The following is a 24,404-nucleotide window of genomic DNA, read 5'->3' on the forward strand; positions in this document are numbered from 1 at the left end:
GTTTACGAGCCGTTGGTAAGTGGCTCCAGCATTCTTTAGTCCGAACGGCATGACATTGTAGCAATACAGTCCTTTGTCTGTCACAAAACTTGTATGATCTTGGTCTGGGGCATGCATGGCGATCTGGTTATATCTATAATAAGCGTCCATGAATGACATAAGTCCGTGCCCAGCTGTGGCATCTACGAGCTGGTCGATTCGAGGTAGGGGAAGTAGTCCTTTGGACAGGCCTTATTGAGGTCTGAGTGATCGATACAGGTCCACCATGTCCCGTTAGGTTTCGGGACTAGCACCGGGTTGGCAACCTATAACGCCCTAAACGCCAGGGACCTTTACGGTGTGCCTTGTAAACAGTGCTAAACTCGCTAACCGAGTCATTTGGCCAAAATCATGAACTAAGTATGATTAGCGGTTTAGGGATTAAAAACTTTGGTTAGGAGATAACGTTTCACTAGAACGTTTAAAATATACATTGGGATCCCGAAAATATAATTTTAGAGTTTATTACAGAAAATATTTACAACAGGCCGTTCTAAGCGGCAAAACAAGGTTCGTCCCTAGTTCCACTTTAAACCTCAGCCATGGCGGAAGAGCAGCTGCATATGTACACGTCATCACCTAAGCTCTCCAACTCAAGGATGGTCCAGCTTCCTCTTGCCTTTACCTGCACCACGTAGCACCCGTGAGCCAAAGCCCAGCAAGAAAACACAATATAACATGACATAATATCAACAATAATCATGATAGCCATTCAGGACCAATGGTCCAAAACAGATAGGTGACAATAGCTAAAAGTCACAGAAGTGGGTACAGCTTCCTCTAGCCATGTGACGATAGGGTCACCAGGGCTTAACTAATAAGTGGTTTCTTCGTAAGCTTGATTAGGATAGGTGCATGGTGATTAGTGACCAACATAACCATCCTCTCGACTCTAGAGTCGTAGCTAAGGACAGCGTCCCCCAACCATGTGACAAACAGTCACCGGGGTCATATACCTTGGCTGAAATCATCTGGTCTTAGACCAGGCAAGCGCTTATAGTTCTCATTGACCCTCCGGTCGGTCCAGCATTAATACCCCATATGAGTCATTCAATGCCGACCTCGATTAGATATAATCTTTATTTGGCCCGGCGTTCACAACGCACTGCCACCTCTGACCCTTGGGTCGGTAAAACACGACCAGTGCTCAGCCCGTGGTGAACTTAACTAATAAGTCACAGCTTCACAGACGGATCTGACACCATTGTCGATTCTGACTAATAAGTCAGCGCCATACACAGGTAAGCCATGCCACCAAACATATATTTCATGTCCAATATCCATAAACAAGGTATTCAGCATGCTTACTTAACAGACATTAGTACAATTAGGACTATGCATTAACACAGAGGCTCATGCTCTGAACGATATCACACCTAGTATACAAAGCATGTCCTAATCACATGTTTCTTATGCATCATACGCAATATATCCAACAATCCAACATGCACCGATATCAGCCATGCATGTCATACATAATAATCAACCATCATGCATCGATAATAGCCATGCATGTCACATATATACAGGATGCAGTTTTCTTACCTCAGATTCGAGCTAGAATGATTAAAAGAACGACCCTTGAGAACGATCAACTTTTAGTCATTTAGCGGTCACCTAGTCATAACCAAATATAAGGTATCATCAATAAAAATGATCAACATAAGTTCCCAAATCAATATCTAGCCTCCGGAACATCAATCCCTACTTAACCGGGTACTAGGTTCAACCCTGAGGCCTATGGCTTGAATCCCCAAGCTAAAAACATGTTTTTGGTCAAAATGGCCTTAAGGGCCGTGGCCCGCCCTAGCTGCGCCGTGGCACGCCCCTCAAACAGAGAGGGCTCCCCCCCTGCCAGACGCCAAGGGCCGCGGCGCACCATAGCTGCGCCGCGGCGCTCAGCCCAGACCAGGAAAAAAAAACCAGCACGCACCCCAGATTTTTCCCTTGTGTTTTCCCTTAGCACCAGCCCCTCAAACCTGTCTCAAATCACAACCTAACACCCAATTCAACCACCAAACATCCTCTACCACTCTCCCTCATCAAAACCCAAAGAAAACTGTAATGCCCTGGATAGCCAAGACCGTTACACTATGTGTTTATAAAGTGCCCGACTTGCTAATCAAGTCATCAAAATAAAATCGTGTTATTGAAACTATTAAGGAACTAGGGTTAAAAGCGTTTTGGTCTCAAAAGCCACATTTCCATTAAAAAGTATTATTTGTTACATGGGATCCCAAAAATATTAAGTTCAAAGACCATTTACAAAAGACGCAAGGTTTATGTACAACAACCGGCCATACTAAGGCAAAATAAGCAGTTAGGTGATCCCTATCCTGGTCCACTCCTCGATCGTAATGGTCGAACCACTGGCTATGTACATTTCACCTCGGAGCTCTCCACCTCAGGCTTGGTCCAACTTGCCCTTGCCTTTACCTGCACCACGTAGCACCCGTGAGCCAAGGCCCAGCAAGAAAACACAGCAACAACAGAGCATGAACAACTAACAGATAAGTCAACAACTCACATAACATCACATAACCTCAGATATATCATCAGTCAGTATAATCAAGTATTCCACATACTAGGCATTATAGTTCATAATATACACAATTCACAAACGATAACCAGGGCTAGCGCCCTCAGGCTGCTCCCTCTGTTATCCAGTTGTTCTTGGCACGCCCTACACGCTAAAATCATGTACGGCATCCTTAAACCGCTTTTACATGTCCCATGGCATGATACCAGCACTGACACGATGCAACTCTCGGGAGCACTTAGTCCCATCACAATTATACAACCGGGTGCAGTTTTCTTACCTTTCAATACACTAGTTTCTGATGCCACGAAGCCGCGAGCACGGTCCTCTACTCCGAGCCTCTCCAAAGATCTAATCACAACACAAATGAAACATCCTTTGTCATTAATCAATTCAAAACTACTTCCCGGAACCAATCCCACACTCTCGGAACCCCCAAAACCCTAAAACAATGCACCGAAGGCATCCCTCGAACCCCCGGAGCAAAGGCTCAAAATTTCAAATTCCAACATCCTGAAATTGGCCTAGCGCTGCGGCGCTGCCCTATAGGGCCGCAGCGCCCAGCAAGTCAGAGAGCACATACACCGCCCAGAAACAGCCTTGCCCCGCGACGCTCCTTCGCGAGCCCAGAATTCTGGGTTTTTCCCCTGCGTTTTCCCGAACCCAAATCACTCCAAATCACCCCAAACTTATACCTAAGCCTCAAAACCAACTCAAAACCCCAAATAAACCTTTCAACAACTTACAAACATCATAATACTATTCTCAGAATTCATACTTAAGTTTCAGATTTCAACACTTAAACCAAAAGTGGAGAAAAGTACAAACCAAACCTCTAAATCCTTAAATCATAACAGCTACGAGATTGCAAACATGTTTAATACTCTTACCTCAATCAGAAATTCAACTTGAGCTTCCTCCAATCCAAGCTTTAAACTGAGTTTCCCCTTGAAAAACCAGCTGAGTTTTCATGCAAAACAAGCCACAAACTTGCTTCAATTCATGCTTATCCTCCAAAAACTAGACTTGAGAGTTAAACAAATCATAGATAGACCCTTACCTCTGAGTAACCTTGGCCTAGGTTTAGCTTAATTGCCTTGAATCATCAGAATTCTCTTCTTAGGTCACCCAACTTCAGCTTCCCTCTTCTTCTCCTTTCTTCTAGATTTTCCTCTAATTTTCAGCATAAATCAATCTTCCTAAGTGTTATACGTGACTAACTTTTCCTCAGCTGAAGCTCATCTATTCACTGCCAAAAGACCACTTTAGCCTTCCTCAAATATCCCTTTCTAACTAAACCTCAAGGGCACACTTGTCTTTTTACTTACTTTACAATTCTACCACTTTCCAGCAAAACCTGTTACTCTCTATGGTTACTAACAGTTACGCAGGTTACCAAATCACCAGTTACCACTATCTAGCTTTCTAGGACCGTCTCGGCACGTGCATCACATTGAGATCACCACACCCACGTGGTACGATTCACATATCATAATTATCACATAACATAATACACATAGTCATATAACATGCTTAAAATCGTAATCATGCATCTTAATCATAAAAATCACACATAATCTCCATTATGCCCTCCAGGCACACTAATCAAGGCCCTTAAGCCTAATTAGTGAATTTGGGTCGTTACAAAAACATCACCCAAACTTCTATTAATCCAAGCTTTCTACAAGAGATTCACAAGCTGAAAACCAAAGCTTAAAAACAGAGCACACCATTAAATTCAAAACTGGAACTCACCTCAAGCACGGTTTTGCATCCCCTCTAATGGCTAAAACAAGCTCCCTAGCTGCCACCTTTGTTTTCCTAGCTCAAAACCTCAAGATAGCTCTCAAAATTTGGAAGAAAGATGGAGGAGAGTTTGTACGGGAGAGAAATGAAGAAAGGATGAGGATGGCTCTATTTTAGTTCTGTATTTTCTACAGCCTTCATGTCATATATATCCTTAGGGTTAAAATACCATAATGCCCTTAAGCCAAATAAACCCCTCTAAAAGCTTTCGAGGGTAAAACCGTCCTTTCCCGCCTATCTCGTTAATTATAATTAACGCTCTCCAATTCCCGCTATACTCAATATTCCCAAATACCAATAAATCATATCCCATTACCCTTTAATTCCCGGTAATGCTCTAATCATTAAATTCACCCCGAGACTCACCCCGAGCCCCGAACTTAAACCCGTTATGACTAGACTGAACACTCACATCTCATGATCGTCTCATGTCAAATAGCTCGAACCAATCCACCTTATAATGTGGCTATATTAATTAATCACAACCATGCACCCAAAATATACAATTACGCCCACAGTGGCCAAATTACCAAATTAGCCTCATAATTAATATATGAACCCATATGCATGCATTCACCATCATATAATAATATAATTCACGTAAACATGCATATAATCATTAAATACTATAATAAATCAATTATGGCCCTCCCGGCCTCCTAACCAAGGTCCTAAACCTTATTAGGAAATTTGGGGCATTACACAACCCAATTGGGGTAGAAGGCATCTCGAATGAATCGATTTGCCTTCAACCTGTCGACCTCTTCTTTTAGGGCCTTCTTCCTGTCGTCATCCAGGAGTCTTCGCTTTTGCTGCTTTGGGGGAAAGCTTTTGTCAATATTTAGAGCGTGGCATACCACATTCGGATTTATCCCTACCATATCCGAATGTGACCATGCAAAAACATCCTGGTTATTTTTCAAAAAGCAAATTAATTGCTATTTTGTTTCTTCTGGAAGGTTTTTCCCTACCTTCACTGTCTTCGGGGGGTCTACTTCTTCGAGCCTGACCTCTTTGAACTCTTCTAATGGCTTGAGGTCAGTTCTTTCCTCTATTCTCGAATTAATTTCTTCGTCTATCTCGAAGACTGTTCTGTCCTTATTCTGAATTATGACAAGTGTCTATGCGCTTGTCTGTTTCTTTCCTCTAATGGAAATTCTATAGCATTCCCTTCCTGTGAGCTGGTCTCCTTTCAGTGTCCCGATGCCACTAGAAGTCGGGAACTTGATGGCCAAATGCCTTACAGACGAAACTGCCCCCAGCCCTACTAGAGGAGGTCTCCCGAGCAGTACGTTGTAGGCCGATGGTAGATCTACTACAACGAATTCCATCATCTTGGTTGCCGAGACTGGGTAGTCTCCCAAGGTTACAGGGAGTTCAATAGATCCCATACAGGCAATCCCTTCTCCTAAAAAGTCATACAATGTCGTTGCACAGGCCTTTAGGTCACAAAGCATGAATTCCATCTTTTCTAAGGTGGCCTTATAGAGGATATTCACTGAGCTCCCCTTCTCAACTAGGACTTGATGAACCGTCTTATTTGTGAGCTGAAGGGTGATGACCAGCAGGTCGTTGTGAGGAAACTGCACATGAGACGCGTCATCCTCAGTAAAAGTTATAGGTTGAGATTCAACCCTCTGGTGTTTCGAAGCCCTGGGTTCGGGTTCGTAAGGGGACCCGTCACCAGTTTTCAGCTCATTCACGTATCTTTTTTGGGCGTTCCTACCCAATCCTGCGAAATGAGGTCCCCTCGAGATGGTTACAACATCTTCTCCATCAATCGGAGGGGGTCTCTCGTCTTCCCTTGCTCAGGAGTTATTGTTTTGGGCAGGAAGTGGTGCAGCTGCCCTCTGACTGGTAGAAGTCTGATTGGGATTTTGGTTTCTTACATATTGCCTGAAATATCCTCTCGAGATCAGGCCTTCAATCTCGTCTTTTAGTTGCCTGCATTCGTCAGTTGTATGTCCTATATCTCTATCGAATCTGTAGTATTTACTAGAATCTCTCTTTGCTTTCTGGTTCCTCATGGGGTCCGGACACCTGAAAGGGACCTGGTTCTCATTAGCCAGGTAGATATTCTCTCGAGACTCATTCAGCTCAGTATACACTTTGTACACGGAGAAATATCTTTCCCCTTTCTTCTTCTTTCCCCCTTCCGCCTCGGGATTATTCCCTTCATTCTTCTTTCTTTTAGAAGGGTTATCCACAGGGGGTTTCGAGGTCGTAGGGTCTGCCAAGGTCGAGGCAGAGTTTACATTTGTTGTTATAGTTACGGGCTGAGAGGCCATATTCAACGCTGACCTCGCCTCTTCTACATTAACAAACCTCTGAGCTCTTCGATTGAACTCGGTTAAGGACCTCACGGGTTTCCTCTGCATATCATCCCAAAGAGGGCTCCCAGGTATTACCCCAACTCAGACAGCCATCAGATGACCGCTGTCATCTACGTCACAAGCTCGGGCGACTTCCAAATTGAACCTTGTAAGGTAACTTTTCAATTTTTCATTCAGCTGCTGTCGGACATTGGTTAAGGCAGATGCCTCAGGCCTTATTCCAATCATGGCCCTGAATTGCTTCTTAAAATCTCTGGATAATTGATCCCAAGAAGCAATTGAAGGCCTCTTATATTTTTCAAACCAGTTTTTTGCTGGTCCTGTGAGCGAGGCTGGAAACTGAGCTCGTAGCCCACGACACTCGCTCTCATAATTGTATTGAACGTACTCAAGTGACTATATGGATCGGAATTCCCATCAAATGGTGGGACATGAGGAATTCAAAATCCTTGAGGAAACAGGGTGTTGGAGATATGGGGGGCGAAGGGTTCGAGTTCCTCGTCGAACTCTTCGTCCCGATCCCGACCTCGTTCATTTTGTAAGAGCCTGAACGCTATTTCCAGTTGTTCGATCCTTTCTTGGACTGGATCCACGGGGAGTTTGACTTGAAACTGGTTATCGTTGATCACAATTCCAGCTTCGCACCTCCGCATAGGATTCTTGCGTCCATTAAGGTGATCTCTCAAGTCTGGGTTCAAGGGGTTATCAATACCCCGATTCTGGTTCAGGTGTTCCCGTAAATCTGGATGATCCCTTCGATTCCTAGTATTTCTGCGTCCCTGGTCATACATATTGCCCGATCTAGTAACTCCTGTGCCTTCACTGATATGGCTCGTCGAGCGGTTGTTTCGAGATGGGTTCCTTTCTGGTTGTCTCATCTCAATAGTGTGAGACCGAGACACTTGGATTCTTGTGGGTTGGGTACCTCTATGCCCCCTAGCAGTCTCCCCGTTCCCATGTTTTCGCCCTGCTCTCCTTTCTCTATCACCCTAAGTCGGTTGCGTGTTTCTCCGAGTTGGTGAGGGATATCTTATCGGTGATGGTGGGTGCCTTATGGGTGATGGTGGCTGCCATCCATTATGGGGCCTAGAAGGTCCCGAGTTTGCCTGTGCTGGTTCAGGAACATTCTGTGTGTTACCAGGATTTTGGGTCCGAGCCTACGTGGGGGCACGGTTATTCCCAATCTCGGCCGGTACCTCAGTAGTTGAGTTGGCAGGAGCCCGAGCCAGGGTACTTCTTCGGGGCCTTGAGGGAGCAGGCTATTCTGCAGGTGGCGGAGGTTGGTCCGTTTTTCGTGTGGCAGCGTTTTTGCGAGGTCGCCCACGAGGCCTGCGTGGTGGAACATGAACATCTCGCGGAGGTGGAGCTTGGGCCTCAGGCAGGGGCTGAGCTGCCTGTGCCTCAGCAGCCAATCTGGCTAGCTCCTCGTTACGTTTCTTGGCCTCTGCCAACTGCTTTCGCAGTTCACAATTTTCAAGCTCCACAATAGGGACATATCGCTCAGGGTTGTAGTACATGTCCTCATCGTCTCTGGGGGCCAGTGGTGCAAGTGGTCCTCAAGAGTCAGAGGACCCACTCCTCTCATCTGGGTCTGAATTCATCATCGGCAGCTTCCCAGGGCCCCAGGGGTAGTCAACTTCTTCAGGAATATTGGGATCATTCACTTCCATAGTTGATTCAGGGAGGCTTCTTTGAATAAATAGACTAACGTACGTACTGCTTAATGCTCTCAATGAAAGCACCAAACTGTTGACGTTGTTTTTCGTCAACTTAAATCGTAGAGCAATTAAACAACGTATACCATGAAGCGAATGAATAATGAAGAAATACAAGAGGGTTTTTACGTGGTTCAGTAGTTAACTCTACCTAGTCGACGAGTCTATGTTATCAAGTCTTAAAGATTTCTGGAAATTCTTCAAAGATGAATTACCTAGAGCTTATTCTCCAGCCAAAAGAAATCGATCCCTTACAAGTGGTCATTCCTCCTCTATTTATAGGGGAGGTTACAGAGTTCATTCCCACACATCTCCGGAAGATATTCTGTATATCAATTTAAATAATGACATTAAATACAATATCTCCCACATATATGGAAACGTCCCATAAGAATCGGGAACGGATAACAGACTAAATAATATCCCTTAAATGTTGGGATTATACAACAATAAATATGTTCATATGTAACGGGCTATCCCAGATGACTCATCGAGTCTTCAAGATCAGCGATCGACCATGTGGCTGTCAAGACTTAAGGTACTGCTACGAGCTTGCCATCCTACTTCAGGACATGCTCGGAGTAGATTGACACTATCGAAGCTATCATACTCGAGCCTGCACTTCCCAAGCTCGGACTGTTTCATTCGAAGACAATCGATAATGGATGTATCCCGACGTCATGTCATTTTGAACTCAGAAAGCATCACGAGGTTACACATCTTTGAGGTCGTTTTTTTACTTAAGAGATCTTACATATGGACCATACAATGTTTTTATACATTTCGAGCTCATACTTCACGAGTCCAGCTTTTGAGGTCATAACCTCTAGTCTCGAAATCTGGGTGTAATAGTAATTAAATAAAATATAAATATATTAAAACTCGCAATAGCTTCCACACCATTAGAGATGGTGGAAAATCTTTCGATTAATGATGTTACATGATCTATTTGAAGATTTATCGATTAACTTGTACTTACTAATTTGCTAAATGTTAATAATTATTTATTAATAAATAATAATAATTATGAGAAAATTAGTTATTAACAAATATTAAAAACAAAAAGTTACGAAAGAGGCATTGCTGTTATTGATGATTTTAGATGTTTTATTTTTTTATTATTTAATAATCATAAATTAAATAAAATAGAATAGAATAAAAAATGTACAAAATTTAGAAATAGATTAGAGATTTTGACTTGAATTCTCCTTTTATTTAAAAAAAAACGTGTGACATTTTCCAAAATTGACAATGTCATTTAAAATATATCTGACAACAAACTTTATAGGTATTATTTATGTTTTTGTCAAATAAAATTACTTTAATTGGCCTATCACATTATTGTCAAGACAATGGCAATATCCGAGATTTTGATTTGTTGATTATTTGAGCTTAGGAACAAATGAAATTTGATTAGCTTAATTCTATAAAGCCAAGTTTTAAGAGTATTTTGCTTCCTATTATTAAGTTTCTTTATGCATAGACACCGTTTACTTCATTTAGATTTGATGAATTAGATTTTTGGACATGATTATTGTTTACCTTGTATGGTAACTTCCTAAATGTTTGAATATGTTATCGATCAATGACATTGTTCATACTTATTAGTTTTAGAAGTTGTCAGGTGTGATAAGTTATTATATACTATTGCTACTAAAAGATATTACAATACATATACATATATTAAATTTTTTATGTAGCTTCATATTTTGATGTGATGGTAAATTTAGATTTTTTCCATTTTGTTTACTCGTATCTCTTCTGAAAGAAGTGAAGGATTATTAAGAGAGATTATATGTTTTTGTATCATAATTATAAGATTCAATTCAAATTGTACCAAAACTTTAAATATAATAATAATATATTTAATAATATCCATCAAGAATAATATTTAATTAATTTAAAAAATAATTACTTAAATTTTAATTTATATTCATATTCATATACAAAAAGATTTTTTTTCCATAAAATAGTTTAAATTTTAAAAAAAGTCTACAAAAATAGATATGAACATATTATTATAAATAAATAAATTGATGTATCATTTAATTTTAAAATAATAATAATAGTAAATTAATTAACCACAAATAAGCAAATAAAAAATAAAATGGTTGTATCAATTTTATTATTTTTTATTCATTTTAAATAATAATAGTAATTAAATAAAATATAAATATATTAAAACTCGCAATAGCTTCTACACTCTTGGAGATGGTGGAAAATCTTTCGATTAATGATGCTACATGATTTATTTGAAGATTTATCGATTAACTTGTGCTTACTAATTTGTTAAATGTTAATAATTATTTATTAATAAATAATAATAATAATAATTAGAAAATTAGTTATTAATAAATATTAAAACAAAGAGTTACGAAAGAGGCATTGCTGTTATTGATGATTTTAGATGTTTTGTTTTTTTTATTATTTAATAATCATAAATTAAATAAAATAGAATAAAAAATGTAGAAAAATTAGAAATAGATTAGAGATTTTGACTTTAATTCTCCTTTTATTTAAAAAAAAACCGTGTGACATTTTCCAAAATTGACAATGTCATTTAAAATATATCTGACGACAAACTTTATAGATATTATTTATGTTTTTGTCAAATAAAATTGCTTCAATTGGCTTATCACATTATTGTCAAGACAATGGCAGTATCCGAGATTTTGATTTGTTGATTATTTGAGCTTAGGAATAAATGAAACTTGAGTAGCTTAATTCTATAAAGTCAAGTTTTAAGAGTTTTTTGCTTCCTATTATTGAGTTTCTTTATGCATAGAGACTATTTACTTCATTTAGATTTAATGAATTGGATTTCTGGACATGATCATTGTTTACCTTGTATGGTAACTTCCTAAATGTTCGAATATGTTATCGATCAATGACATTGTTCATACTTATTAGTTTTAGAAGTTGTCAGGTGTGATAAGTTATTATATACTATTGCTACTAAATGATATTACAATACATATACATATATTAAATTTTTTATGTAGCTGCATATTTTGATGTGATGGTAAATTTAGATTTTTTCCATTTTGTTTACTCGTATCTCTTCTGAAAGAAGTGAAGGATTATTAAGAGAGATTATATGTTTTTGTATCATAATTATAAGATTCAATTCAAATTGTACCAAAACTTTAAATATAATAATAATATATTTAATAATATCCATCGAGAATAATATTTAATTAATTTAAAAAATAATTACTTAAATTTTAATTTATATTCATATTCATATACAAAAAGATTTTTTTTTTCCATAAAATAGTTTAAATTTTAAAAAAAGTCTACAAAAATAGATATGAACATATTATTATAAATAAAAAAATTGATGTAATATTTAAATTTTAAATAATAATAATAGTAAATTAATTAACCACAAATAAGCAAATAAAAAATAAAATGATTGTATCAATTTTATTATTTTTTATTCATTTTAAATAATAATAGTAATTAAAAAAAAATTAAATATATTAAAACTCGCAATAGCTTCTACACTATTGGAGATGGTGGAAAATCTTTCGATTAATGATGCTACATGATTTATTTGAAGATTTATCGATTAACTTGTACTTACTAATTTGTTAAATGTTAATAATTATTTAATAATAAATAATAATAATAATAATAATAATTAGAAAATTAGTTATTAATAAATATTAAAAAAAAGAGTTACGAAAGAGGCATTGTTGTTATTGATGATTTTAGATGTTTTGTTTTTTTTATTATTGAATAATCATAAATTAAATAAAATAGAATAAAAAATGTAGAAAAATTTGAAATAGATTAGAGATTTTGACTTTAATTCTCCTTTTATTTAAAAAAAAAAAACCGTGTGACATTTTCCAAAATTGACAATGTCATTTAAAATATATCTGACGACAAATTTTATTGGTATTTTTTATGTTTTTGCCAAATAAAATTGCTTCAATTGGCTTATCACATTATTGTCAAGACAACGGCAGTATCCGAGATTTTGATTTGTTGATTATTTGAGCTTAGGAACAAATGAAACTTGAGTAGCTTAATTCTATAAAGTCAAGTTTTAAGAGTTTTTTGCTTCCTATTATTGAGTTTCTTTATGCATAGAGACTGTTTACTTCATTTAGATTTAATGAATTGGATTTCTGGACATGATTATTGTTTACCTTGTATGGTAACTTCCTAAATGTTCGAATATGTTATCGATCAATGACATTGTTCATACTTATTAGTTTTAGAGGTTGTCAGGTGTGATAAGTTATTATATACTATTGCTACTAAAAGATACTACAATACATATACATATATTAAATTTTTTATGTAGCATCATATTTTGATGTGATGGTAAATTTAGATTTTTTCCATTTTGTTTACTTGTATCTCTTCTGAAAAAAGTGAATGATTATTAAGAGAGATTATATGTTTTTGTCTCATAATTATAAGATTCAATTCAAATTGTACCAAAGCGTTAAATATAATAATATATTTAATAATATCGATCGAAAATAATATTTAATTAATTTTAAAAATAATTACTTAAATTTTAATTTATATTCATATTCATATAAAAAAAGATTTTTTTTTCATAAAATAGTTTAAATTTTAAAAAAAAGTCTACAAAAATAGATATGAACATATTATTATAAATAAATAAAAAATTCATATATTATTTAAATTTTACCACAAATAAGCAGATAAAAAATAAAATGGTTGTATCAATTTTATTATTTTTTATATTTTTTATTCATTTTAAATAATAATAGTAAGTAAATAAAATATAAATATATTAAAACTCGCAATAGCTTCACACCGTTGGAAATGGTGAAAAATCATTCAATTAATGATGCTACATGTTCTATGTGAAGATTTATCGATTAACTTGTACTTACTAATTTGTTAAATATTAATAATTATTTATTAATAAATAATAACAATTATTATGAAATTAGTTATTATTAATTATTAAAAAAAGAATTACGGAAGAGACATTGCTATTATTGATGATTTTAGATGTTTTATTTTTTTTATTATAAATTAATAATCATAATTAAATAAAATAGAATAAAAAATGTAGAAAAATTAGAAATAGATTAGAGATTTTGACTTGAATTCTCCGTTTATTTAAAAAAAAACCGTGTGACATTTTCCAAAAATGACAATATCATTTAAAATATATATGACCACAAACTTTATAGGTATCATTTATGTTTTTGCCAAATAAAATTGCTTCAATTGGCTTATCACATTCTTATCAAGACAATGACAGTATCCGAGATTTTGATTTGTTGATTATTTGAGCTTAGGAACAAATGAAACTTGAGTAGCTTAATTCTATAAAGCCAGGTTTTAAGAGTTTTTTGCTTCCTATTATTAGGTTTCTTTATGCATAGAGACCGTTTACTTCATTTAGATTTGATGAATTGGATTTCTAGACATGATTATTGTTTACTGTTATCCCAAAATTTGAAAATGATGAAGTGGCAATAAAATTGACAAGTGGCATGGAATAGTTGGGTGATCTGGCTTAGCAGTAGCCCAATACAGTGAAGAGTTTGGACTGCTTGAGAGATGTTATAACCAAGCCAAGTGCACCCGAGGAGAGTACTTGGGCTAGGGTGTGCCCGATTGGACCTCGGTCCAAGGAAAGCATGTGATCGGACCTTGGTCCAAGGAGCCCCCAAGAGGTTCGGTCGAACCTTAGTCCGAGGAGTCCAAGTGGAGTGCTCGAACCTTAGTCCGAGGAGTCCAAGTGATGTGCTCGGACCTTAGTCCGAGGGAAGCCCTAAGAGATGTGGTCGGACCCTAGTCCGAGGAGAAGCCCCAAGAGGTCCGGTCGGACCTTGATCCGAGGAGAGCCAAGGAAGGTATGGCTCGGACCTTGGTCCGAGGAGAGCCAAGGAAAGTGTGGCTCGGACCTTGATCCGAGGAGAGCCAAGGAAGGTATGGCTCAGACCTTGATCCGAGGAGAGCCAAAGTGTGGCTCGGACCTTGGTCCTAGGACCACCCATAAGGGTGTGGTCAGACCTTAGTCCGAGGAGACCCCAAGGCTGTGGTCCGAGGTGAGCCCAAAAGGTGACTGGTCGGACTTTGGTCCGAAGAGAGTCTAAGGGGTATGATCCGTATGCAGGTGTCCTGCATGCATATGTCCGACTAGAAGACATATTCATCAACAAAATAGACTAGACTGCGTCAAATTCCCAGAAACGGCTTCAGCAAGAATCGGTCTGGGCATCGCGAGAACCTCTCACTCCTCACTCAAATTGAGGATTCTGTTGCATTTTTGAATATTTTGTGTAATTTAAATATAATATGAGTAATAGAATATCCCGATCTTAGGGGGATATCAGTTTAGGATCCCAAGCCTATAAATAGAGGGTTGATGGGATCAGAAAAGGACTTTTTGACAATTTGAAATTTGGTCTGAGTTTCTAGAGAGAGAAAGTGCGTTTTTGAGAGAGAGAACTCTTTTGTATTCTGAGAATTTACACTGAAGAAACTCAGTTGACACTGGTTCATCTAATCTTGAGTGTAGATAAATCAATCAAATCTCTAAGTGGATTAGGCTATTGCCGACTGAACGGGGCTAAACCACTATAAAATCTTGTGTGTTATTTACTTTCTTTGATAAAACGGTCTGTGTCGTTTAAATTCTCTTGAAGGTTTATCGTTTTTGACGTTCTCACGTCGTTGGCTAAAAACACAGTCAACATTTACCTTGTATGGTAACTTCCTAAATGTTCGAATATGTTATTGATCAATGACATTATTCATACTTATTAGTTTTAGAAGTTGTCAGGTGTGATAAGTTCTTATATACTATTGCTACTAAAAGATATTACAATACATATACATATATTAAATTTTTTATGTAGCAGCATATTTTGATGTTGTTGACGCCATTTTTCATCAACAGTGAATAAGGAGCACGAAAACAGTAAATAGTTATGGCCAGAAAAATACAATAAGACAAACAGGATTTTTTACGTGGTTCAGCAGTTAACTCTGCCTAGTCCACGAGTCTTTGTTATTAGAACTTAAGATGATTTCTGGAAATTCTTCAAGAATGAATTCTCCTGAGTTTCTCTCAAGATCACAAAATTTCGGTCCTCCACAATGGTACATGACTCCTCTTATTTATAGAGGATATCTCAGAATACTCTCCCACACGTTTCGGGAAGTTATTCTGTATATGTAAATAAATTTAATGGCATTAAAAGCCTGCAACTCCTATATACAAGGAAACGTCCCCTGAAGACCAGGGGGCGTATAACTGAATAATAAATACCCCTTTATTATAGGGGATTTACAACAATAAATGTAGACTGCGTCTCTCCAAAATGACTTACTAGGATATTCAAAGTTATCAATCTACATCGTCAGTGCCGTGCCCACCCAGGTCTCTTAATGACTTTTGAGTTGTAGCACTTTCCCCGAGATCATGTGGCTTCGAGCTCATACTTATGTCAGGCTCGGAACCCTAATTCGAGGTCATCCGAGAATAGACGCACTTCGATATCTGTCTTTCGAGCTTGTGAGGATTTCGAGGTTACCATCTTCGAGGTTGTCCCTGCTTTGTTGGTTTGGTGCCTAGGTTGCGGACACGTGTTCCAGACATTACGAGCCCATTTCTGACGAATCCAGCTTTCGAGATCACAATTCTTAAGGCTCGAAATCTGGGTGTAACAGATGTGATGGTAAATTTAGATTTTTTTCATTTTGTTTACTCGTATCTCTTCTGAACAAAGTGAAGGATTATTAAGAGATATTATATGTTTTTGTATCATAATTATAAGATTCAATTCAAATTGTACCAAAACTTTAAATATAATAATAATATATTTAATAATATCCATCGAGAATAATATTTAATTAATTTAAAAAATAATTACTTAAATTTTAATTTATATTCATAATCATAATCATATACAAAAAGATATTTTTTCGTAAAATAGTTTAAATTTTTTACAAAAAAAAAGTCTACAAGAATAGATATGAACATATTATTATAAATAAATAAAATTGATATATTATTTAAATTTAAAATAATAATAGTAAATTAATTATCCACAAATAAGCAGATAAAAAATAAAATGGTTGTATCAATTTTATTATTTTTTATATTTTTTATTTATTTTAAATAATAATAGTAATTAAATAAAATATAAATATATTAAAACTCGCAATAGCTTCCACACCATTGAAGATGGTGGAAAATCTTTCGATTAATGATGCTACATGATCTATTTGAAGATTTATCGATTAACTTGTACTTACTAATTTGTTAAATGTTTATAATTATATATTAATAAATATTAATAAATAATAATTATTATTAGAAAATTAGTTATTAATAAATATTAAAAAAAAGAGTTACGAAAAGAGGCATTGCTGTTATTGCTAATTTTAGATGTTTTGTATTTTTTATTATTTAATAATCATAAATTAAATAAAATAGAATAAAAAATTAGAAATAGATTAGAGATTTTGACTTGAATTCTCCTTTGATTTAAATAAAAAATCGTGTCACATTTTTCAAAATTGACATTGTCATTTAAAATATATCTGACAACAAACTTTATAGGTATTATTTATGTTTTTGCCAAATAAAATTACTTCAATTGGCTTATCCGAAATTTTGATTTTTTGATTATTTGAGCTTAGGAACAAATGAAACTTGAGTAGCTTGATTCTATAAAGCCAAGTTTTAAGAATTTTTTGCTTCCTATTATTAAGTTTCTTCATGCATAGAGACCGTTTACTTCATTTAGATTTGATGAATTGGATTTCTGGACATGATTATTGTTTACCTTGTATGATAACTTCCTAAATGTGCGAATATGTTATTGATCAATGACATTATTCATACTTGTTAGTTTTAGAAGTAGTTAGGTGTCATAAGTTATTATATACTATTGCTACTAAAAGATATTACAACACATATACATTTATTAAAAATTTTATGTAGGAGCATATTTTTATGTGATGGTAAATTTAGATTTTTTCCTTTTTGTTTACTTGTGTCTCTTCTGAAAAAAGTGAAGGATTATTAAGAGAGATTATATGTTTTTGTATCATAATTATAAGATTCAATTCAAATTGTACCAAAACTTTAAATATAATAATAATGTATTTAATAATATTGTTTACCCAAATATAGCTCCTGATTATGTGGCAAGAATTTCTTACACGTGGTTGGCACGTGGCAGTTCTAATTGAAGAGATCCTGTTCGATCATCGACCAGATAATGGTTGGTTTGTCAAGTCTCTCGATTAAGTGCGACTAGTCTGATCGCACACTTCCATTTACTTCCTTTGAGATACGCAATCTTGTAATAATTATATTGATAACTCTAGGATTTAGAGTTATTTTCACATCTTTAAACTTAATTTTCAAGCCAAAACAAAAGAGTAATGAGTTGTAAGTAGTGTAATTGTGTCCATTTAGTGTATATTTGTATCAAGGGACTGTGTATCTGTATTATCATATTTTTCTTAGTGATTTATGTAGTTTCGTGTTTATGTTAATCAGGAAAGGAGGCTAAAACAGGTGATTGGGAACTTTGGATCATGAAGAGGAACAATTCTGGAAAGAGCATGTTGCTGTACTCTTAATGCTGTAGCAAACATACCGTAGCAATTGGCAGAGCCCAGGAAGAAAACGTGACAAATGCCAGTTGGACTTAATGAGACATAAGTGGCGCTGAGGTGGCGAGAATATTGTACAATTAAGTCAGCTGGATGGTGTGGCAAAGGACAGGGGGGCAAGATTGACTTTGACTTGCTAATTAGGGTAAACCAAGTACCCTTAAAGAGGGCCCAGCCGAAATATTGAGAGGAGGGATCATTTTTGGAGGATTCTGAATATTTTTCACTAAGCAAAGTACAAAGAGAAGCAGAAAGAAAGAAGAAGAAGGGAGTACGAAATAGGAGAGAAAAAGAAGACAGACGCCTAAGGGGGACTAGAGCTCAACACTCAATTCTCTCTAATCTCTATCTCTCTTTAATTTTGTATTATTTTCTCATCTCAATTTCTGCTCAAACTCCATGGAAATATTCTGTACTGGTTTTATGTTTATAATTTCAGCCATGAACTAACACTCTAAAGATTTGGGTGGTTATGAACCCTTATGTATGAGCTAAATTTCTAAATGCATGGTGAAGTTGTTTATGTCAAAGTTCAATTGAATGTGCTGTAATGTTAATTGAATGTTAATTACTGGCCATATTTAGCATTTATTAAGTTAGATCTAACTTGGAAAAGGGAAGTCTAGCTGAACCCATTCAATTGATGCAAGAGATTCATCTATTTTTAGGTGATTTTTAGTAGTGGAATAGGACTATTTTGCTGCCTTGCATAACCTAAAGATTTGGTGTTTGATGGATTGTTTATAGTCTGTTTTAATACAGGAATGTATGGAGAGAGGTTATAAACAATAGATATTAAGTTTTGGGAAAAACTTACTGGGTTTTACGAAATCTGTTAACTGTGACATAAATTGCTGACCCATTGCTGAGCCATTGCTGTAGCAACTGGAACGTACCGAGGGAAAATAACCACCTAAATCTATTTTTCTCATATCTGAAATCCACCCAGAATTCTTTCATTTTAATCTCTGATTTTTAGTTGAATTAATTTGCTCATTTACATTTATTTTCAGAACTAATTACACAACCTTTCTCTTGATTTGGTTACTGTATTATAAACTGTTTTTGGTTGATTTTACATTAATTTAGTTGAAAAGTCCCTGTGGAGACGAACTTTGATACATTATCACTGTATTACTTGTTGTCGATTGTGTATACTTGCGCATATTTTAATCATTAGAATTTTCACAACAAGTTTTTGGCGCCGTTGCCGGGGACTTTAAAATTAAATTCTGTTTTATCAACTATTTTACAGTTTATTCTTATTGTTTTAATCTTGTTGGTTCGGGTTGCGCAATCTCAGGTACCTACAGTTTATGAACCAGCAAGAAGACCTTGAACTTGCTCCTATTGACCCTGAGATCGAACGAACTTTCAGAAAAAGGAGAAAGGATCAAAAGGCTAAAAGCCGAGGCACTATGGCTGAACGTGTTGATGATGAGGGGGATGGCCAGCAAGTTACTAATCCCATTGTTTTGGCAGATGACAGAGCTAGAGCAATACGGGAATACGCTGCCCCCATGTTCAATGAGCTAAATCCAGGCATTGTGAGGCCAAAAATACAAGCAGCTCAATTCGAGCTCAAGCCGGTCATGTTTCAAATGCTCCAAATCGTGGGGCAGTTCAGCGGGATTCCAACGGAGGATCCTCACCTTCACCTTCGTTCATTCTTGGAGGTGAGCGATTCTTTTAAGCTTCAAGGAGTGAGTGAAGAAGCATTAAGGCTGAAGCTATTTCCATTCTCATTAAGAGACCGAGCTAGATCATGGCTCAACACTTTGCCTCCCGATTCCGTTACAAATTGGAATGACTTGGCTGAGAAATTTCTGAGAAAATACTTCCCTCCCACCAGAAATGCAAAGTTTAGAAGTGAGATTATGTCATTTCAGCAGCTGGAAGATGAGTCCACTAGTGACGCGTGGGAAAGATTCAAAGAGCTTTTAAGAAAATGTCCACACCACGGTATCCCACACTGTATACAGATGGAGACCTTCTATAATGGCCTCAATGCAGCTTCTAGAATGGTATTGGACGCTTCAGCCAATGGAGCCATTCTTTCCAAGTCTTACAACGAAGCATTTGAGATTTTGGAAAGGATCGCAAGTAATAACTATCAATGGTCAAACACTAGAGCTCCTACAAGTAGGAAGGTGGCAGGAGTTCTTGAAGTAGATGCATTAACGGCTCTAACGGCTCAAATGGCCTCAATGACCAACATCTTGAAGAATATGAGTTTGGGAGGAAGTATTCAGCCAGCTGCTGCCATTCAAAGTGCAGAAGTGTCATGCGTGTATTGTGGGGACGGGCATACTTTTGAGAATTGCCCTTCAAATCCAGCCTCAGTTTGTTATGTGGGAAATCAGAATTTCAACCGCAACAACAACCCATATTCGAACACTTACAATCCAGCATGGAAGAATCATCCTAATCTGTCATGGGGGGGTCAAGGAGCAAGTTCAAGCACAGCACCAGCACAAGGAAGACAAGCATATCCACCAGGTTTTTCACAGCAGCCAAGACCTTCACAACATGTTCAAAACTCCCAGCCGAACTCTTTGGAGAATCTAATGAGGGAGTATATGGCTAAGAATGATGCAGTAATACAGAGCCAAGCAGCTTCTCTTCGTAATCTTGAGATGCAGCTCGGCCAGCTAGCCAATGAAATGAAAACTAGGCCGCAAGGATCTTTGCCTAGTGATACAGAAAATCCAAGGAGAGATGGGAAAGAACACTGTAAAGCTATTCAGCTGCGGAATGGTAAAAATCTGGGAAATTCTGAGGAGATACAGGGTAGTGGAGAGCCCACTTCAATCCAAAGTGAAGGAGAAACAAGTAACAAACTGCCCAGGAAATTGCTGAAACTGGCCCAGTTGCTACAGCAAAGGGTCAGCAAACTGCTCCAGTAAATTCTGGTCCTAAACCGCCCCTTCCATTTCCGCAGCGATTTCGCAAACAACAACAGGATGGTCAGTTCAGAAAGTTTTTGGATGTACTGAAACAGTTGCACATTAACATCCCCTTGGTCGAAGCATTGGAGCAAATGCCGAATTATGTCAAGTTCTTAAAGGATATTTTGACAAAGAAAAGGCGATTGGGGGAGTTTGAGACTGTGGCTCTCACAGAAGGATGTAGCGCGATGTTGAAAAGCAAGATCCCTCCTAAGTTAAAAGATCCTGGCAGTTTCACGATTCCGTGTTCTATTGGAGGTAGAGATGTGGGAAGAGCATTATGCGATTTAGGCGCTAGTATCAACCTTATGCCTATGTCAATTTTCAAGAAGCTGGGTATTGGTGAGGCACGACCCACTACTGTTACTTTACAACTTGCGGACAGATCTATGGCTCATCCCGAGGGCAAGATTGAAGATGTGTTAGTTCAAGTGGATAAATTTATATTTCCGGTAGATTTCATCATTTTAGACTATGAAGCGGATAGAGAGGTACCTATAATCTTGGGTAGGCCTTTTCTTGCTACAGGGCGTACTCTTATTGACGTGCAAAATGGTGAACTTACCATGAGGGTGAATGACCAACAAATCACCTTTAGTGTGTTTAAAGCTATGAAATTCCCGGATGAAGTGGAAGAATGCTCTAGAGTTGACGTTGTTGATACTTTGGTAGCTGAGAAGTTCAATAAAAGGGTGGAAAAAGCTGCTATGGGAACCCAGATTTTAGGAGATGAGGAGGAATATAGCAGTGAAGATGAGGAGATGATTACATGGGTAGATTCTTGCCAACCAACCAAGAAATTTAGTAAGGTGTTTGAAGCTCTGAATCTGCCAGAAAAGCACTTTCAGGCCCCTAAACCATCTGTTGAAGAACCACCCCAGCTGGAGTTAAAGCCACTGCCAAGTCATTTAAAGTATTTGTACTTGGGCGACAATGATACTTTACCTGTGATAATATCTAGCTGTCTGGAGTCTGTTGCTGAAGAGGCATTGCTGAAACTGCTGAAGCAGCATAAAAGGGCGATTGGATGGACAATGGCAGATATTCAAGGGATCAGTCCAGCGCTATGTATGCACAAGATCTTGCTGGAATCTGATTGTACTCACTCTGTGGAGCAGCAAAGGAGGTTGAATCCAGTAATGAAGGACGTGGTTAGAAAAGAAGTCATTAAGTGGCTTGACTATGGGATTATTTATCCAATTTCTGACAGCAAGTGGGTAAGTCATGTCCAATGTGTTCCGAAGAAAGGGGGCGTTACAGTAGTTACTAATGACAACAATGAGCTTATTCCCACTCGTACAGTCACCGGATGGCGGGTTTGCATGGATTACAGGAAACTCAACAAGGCCACTAGAAAGGATCATTTCCCTTTGCCCTTCATCGACCAAATGTTGGACCGCTTGGCGGGAAAGGAGTTCTTCTGTTTTCTTGACGGGTATTCTGGGTATAATCAGATTTCTATAGCGCCGGAGGACCAAGAGAAGACCACTTTCACCTGTCCATACGGCACCTTCGCTTTTAGAAGAATGCCCTTCGGTTTGTGCAATGCACCGGCCACATTTCAGCGGTGCATGATGGCCATTTTTTCCGATATGGCTGAGAGTATTTTGGAGATATTCATGGACGATTTCTCTGTGTATGGGGACTCATTTGACAGCTGCTTGGTGAATTTAGAACGAGTTTTAAAGAGGTGTGAGGAAACCCATTTAGTGTTGAATTGGGAAAAATGCCATTTTATGGTGCAAGAGGGCATTGTATTGGGGCATAAAGTGTCGAAAAAGGGGATTGAAGTGGATAGAGCGAAACTGGAAGTTATAGAGAAACTACCAGCCCCTACCACAGTAAAAGGCATTAGAAGTTTCCTCGGTCATGCGGGCTTTTACAGGCGTTTTATCAAGGATTTCTCTAAGGTGTCCAAACCTTTATGCAGCTTGCTGGAGCAGAATAGACCTTTTGAGTTTACTGATGAATGTCAAGAGGCATTTTCGAAGTTGAAGTCAGCCCTTGTTACTGCACCAGTGATTACAGCACCTGACTGGTCTCTACCTTTTGAACTTATGTGCGACGCAAGCGATTTTGCCATTGGGGCTGTTCTTGGACAGCGGAAGAATAAAGTTTTTCATTCTATTTACTATGCCAGTAAAACATTAGTGGATGCCCAAATTAATTACACTACAACAGAAAAAGAGCTGCTGGCTGTGATTTTTGCATTTGAAAAATTTCGAGCCTATCTTGTGGGGACAAGGTTATTGTGTACACGGACCATTCCGCTATCAAGTATTTGATCGCCAAAAAGGATTCTAAACCAAGGCTGATACGTTGGGTTTTGTTGCTGCAAGAGTTCGATTTGGAAATCCGAGACAGAAAAGGGACAGAAAATCAAGTGGCGGACCACTTATCAAGGCTGGAAACTAATACTCACAGCAGCAAATTAGAGGCAGAATTACAAATTCAAGACTCATTTCCTGATGAACAGCTGCTGGTTGTGGAGCAAGAACAGGTACCATGGTATGCGGATGTTGTAAACTTTTTAGTTGGGGGTGTACATCCACCTGATTTCACCAAACAGCAGCTTAAAAAGTTCTTACATGACATCAGATTTTATTTCTGGGATGAGCCGTACCTGTACAAACAGTGCCCAGATCATATAATGAGAAGATGTGTACCAGAAATTGAAGTTTCCAGCATCTTGGCACACTGTCATTCAGCTCCATATGGTGGTCATTTTGGTGGGCAACGCACTGCTGCCAAAGTATTTCAGTCAGGGTACTATTGGTCGTCTATCTTTAAGGATGCCCACGATTTTGTTCAACGCTGTGACCGCTGTCAGCGAGTGGGTAACATCTCAGCCAGGAATGAAATGCCTCTTAATTGTATTTTGGAGGTGGAATTGTTTGACGTCTGGGGCATTGACTTCATGGGGCCTTTCCCCCAATCTTTTGGAAACCTCTACATTTTAGTGGCTGTGGACTACGTATCGAAATGGGTGGAGGCAGTAGCTAGTCCAACGAATGATGCCAAAGTGGTAATGAAATTTCTGCATAAAAATGTTTTTACACGATTTGGGACGCCAAGAGCACTAATCAGTGATGAGGGGACGCACTTTGTCAACAAAGTCTTGGCTGCCTTATTAGCTAAGTACAGTGTAAAGCATAAAATAGCCACGGCATATCACCCGCAGACCAACGGGCAGGCGGAGATTTCGAATAGAGAAATTAAAGGAATTCTTGAAAAAGTGGTGCATCCCAGCAGGAAGGATTGGTCCCAACGATTAGATGATGCACTTTGGGCTTACCGGACAGCTTATAAAACTCCACTAGGCATGTCACCTTATCGCCTAGTTTATGGGAAGGCATGTCATCTTCCTGTAGAATTAGAGCATAAGGCG

At 37.6% G+C, this 24,404-nt stretch overlaps 1 non-coding gene across 1 annotated transcript; it reads right to left on the minus strand.

The window, feature by feature from the left end:
- Positions 1–19,927: 19,927 nt before the first annotated feature.
- LOC133828165 (small nucleolar RNA R71) lies at positions 19,928–20,034 on the minus strand. Its single transcript, XR_009890802.1, has one exon. It is a non-coding gene; the product is annotated as a small nucleolar RNA R71 (small nucleolar RNA).
- Positions 20,035–24,404: the final 4,370 nt, after the last annotated feature.

Source organism: Humulus lupulus, chromosome 3, assembly GCF_963169125.1.
Source record: "Humulus lupulus chromosome 3, drHumLupu1.1, whole genome shotgun sequence".
Lineage (NCBI taxonomy): Eukaryota > Viridiplantae > Streptophyta > Magnoliopsida > Rosales > Cannabaceae > Humulus > Humulus lupulus.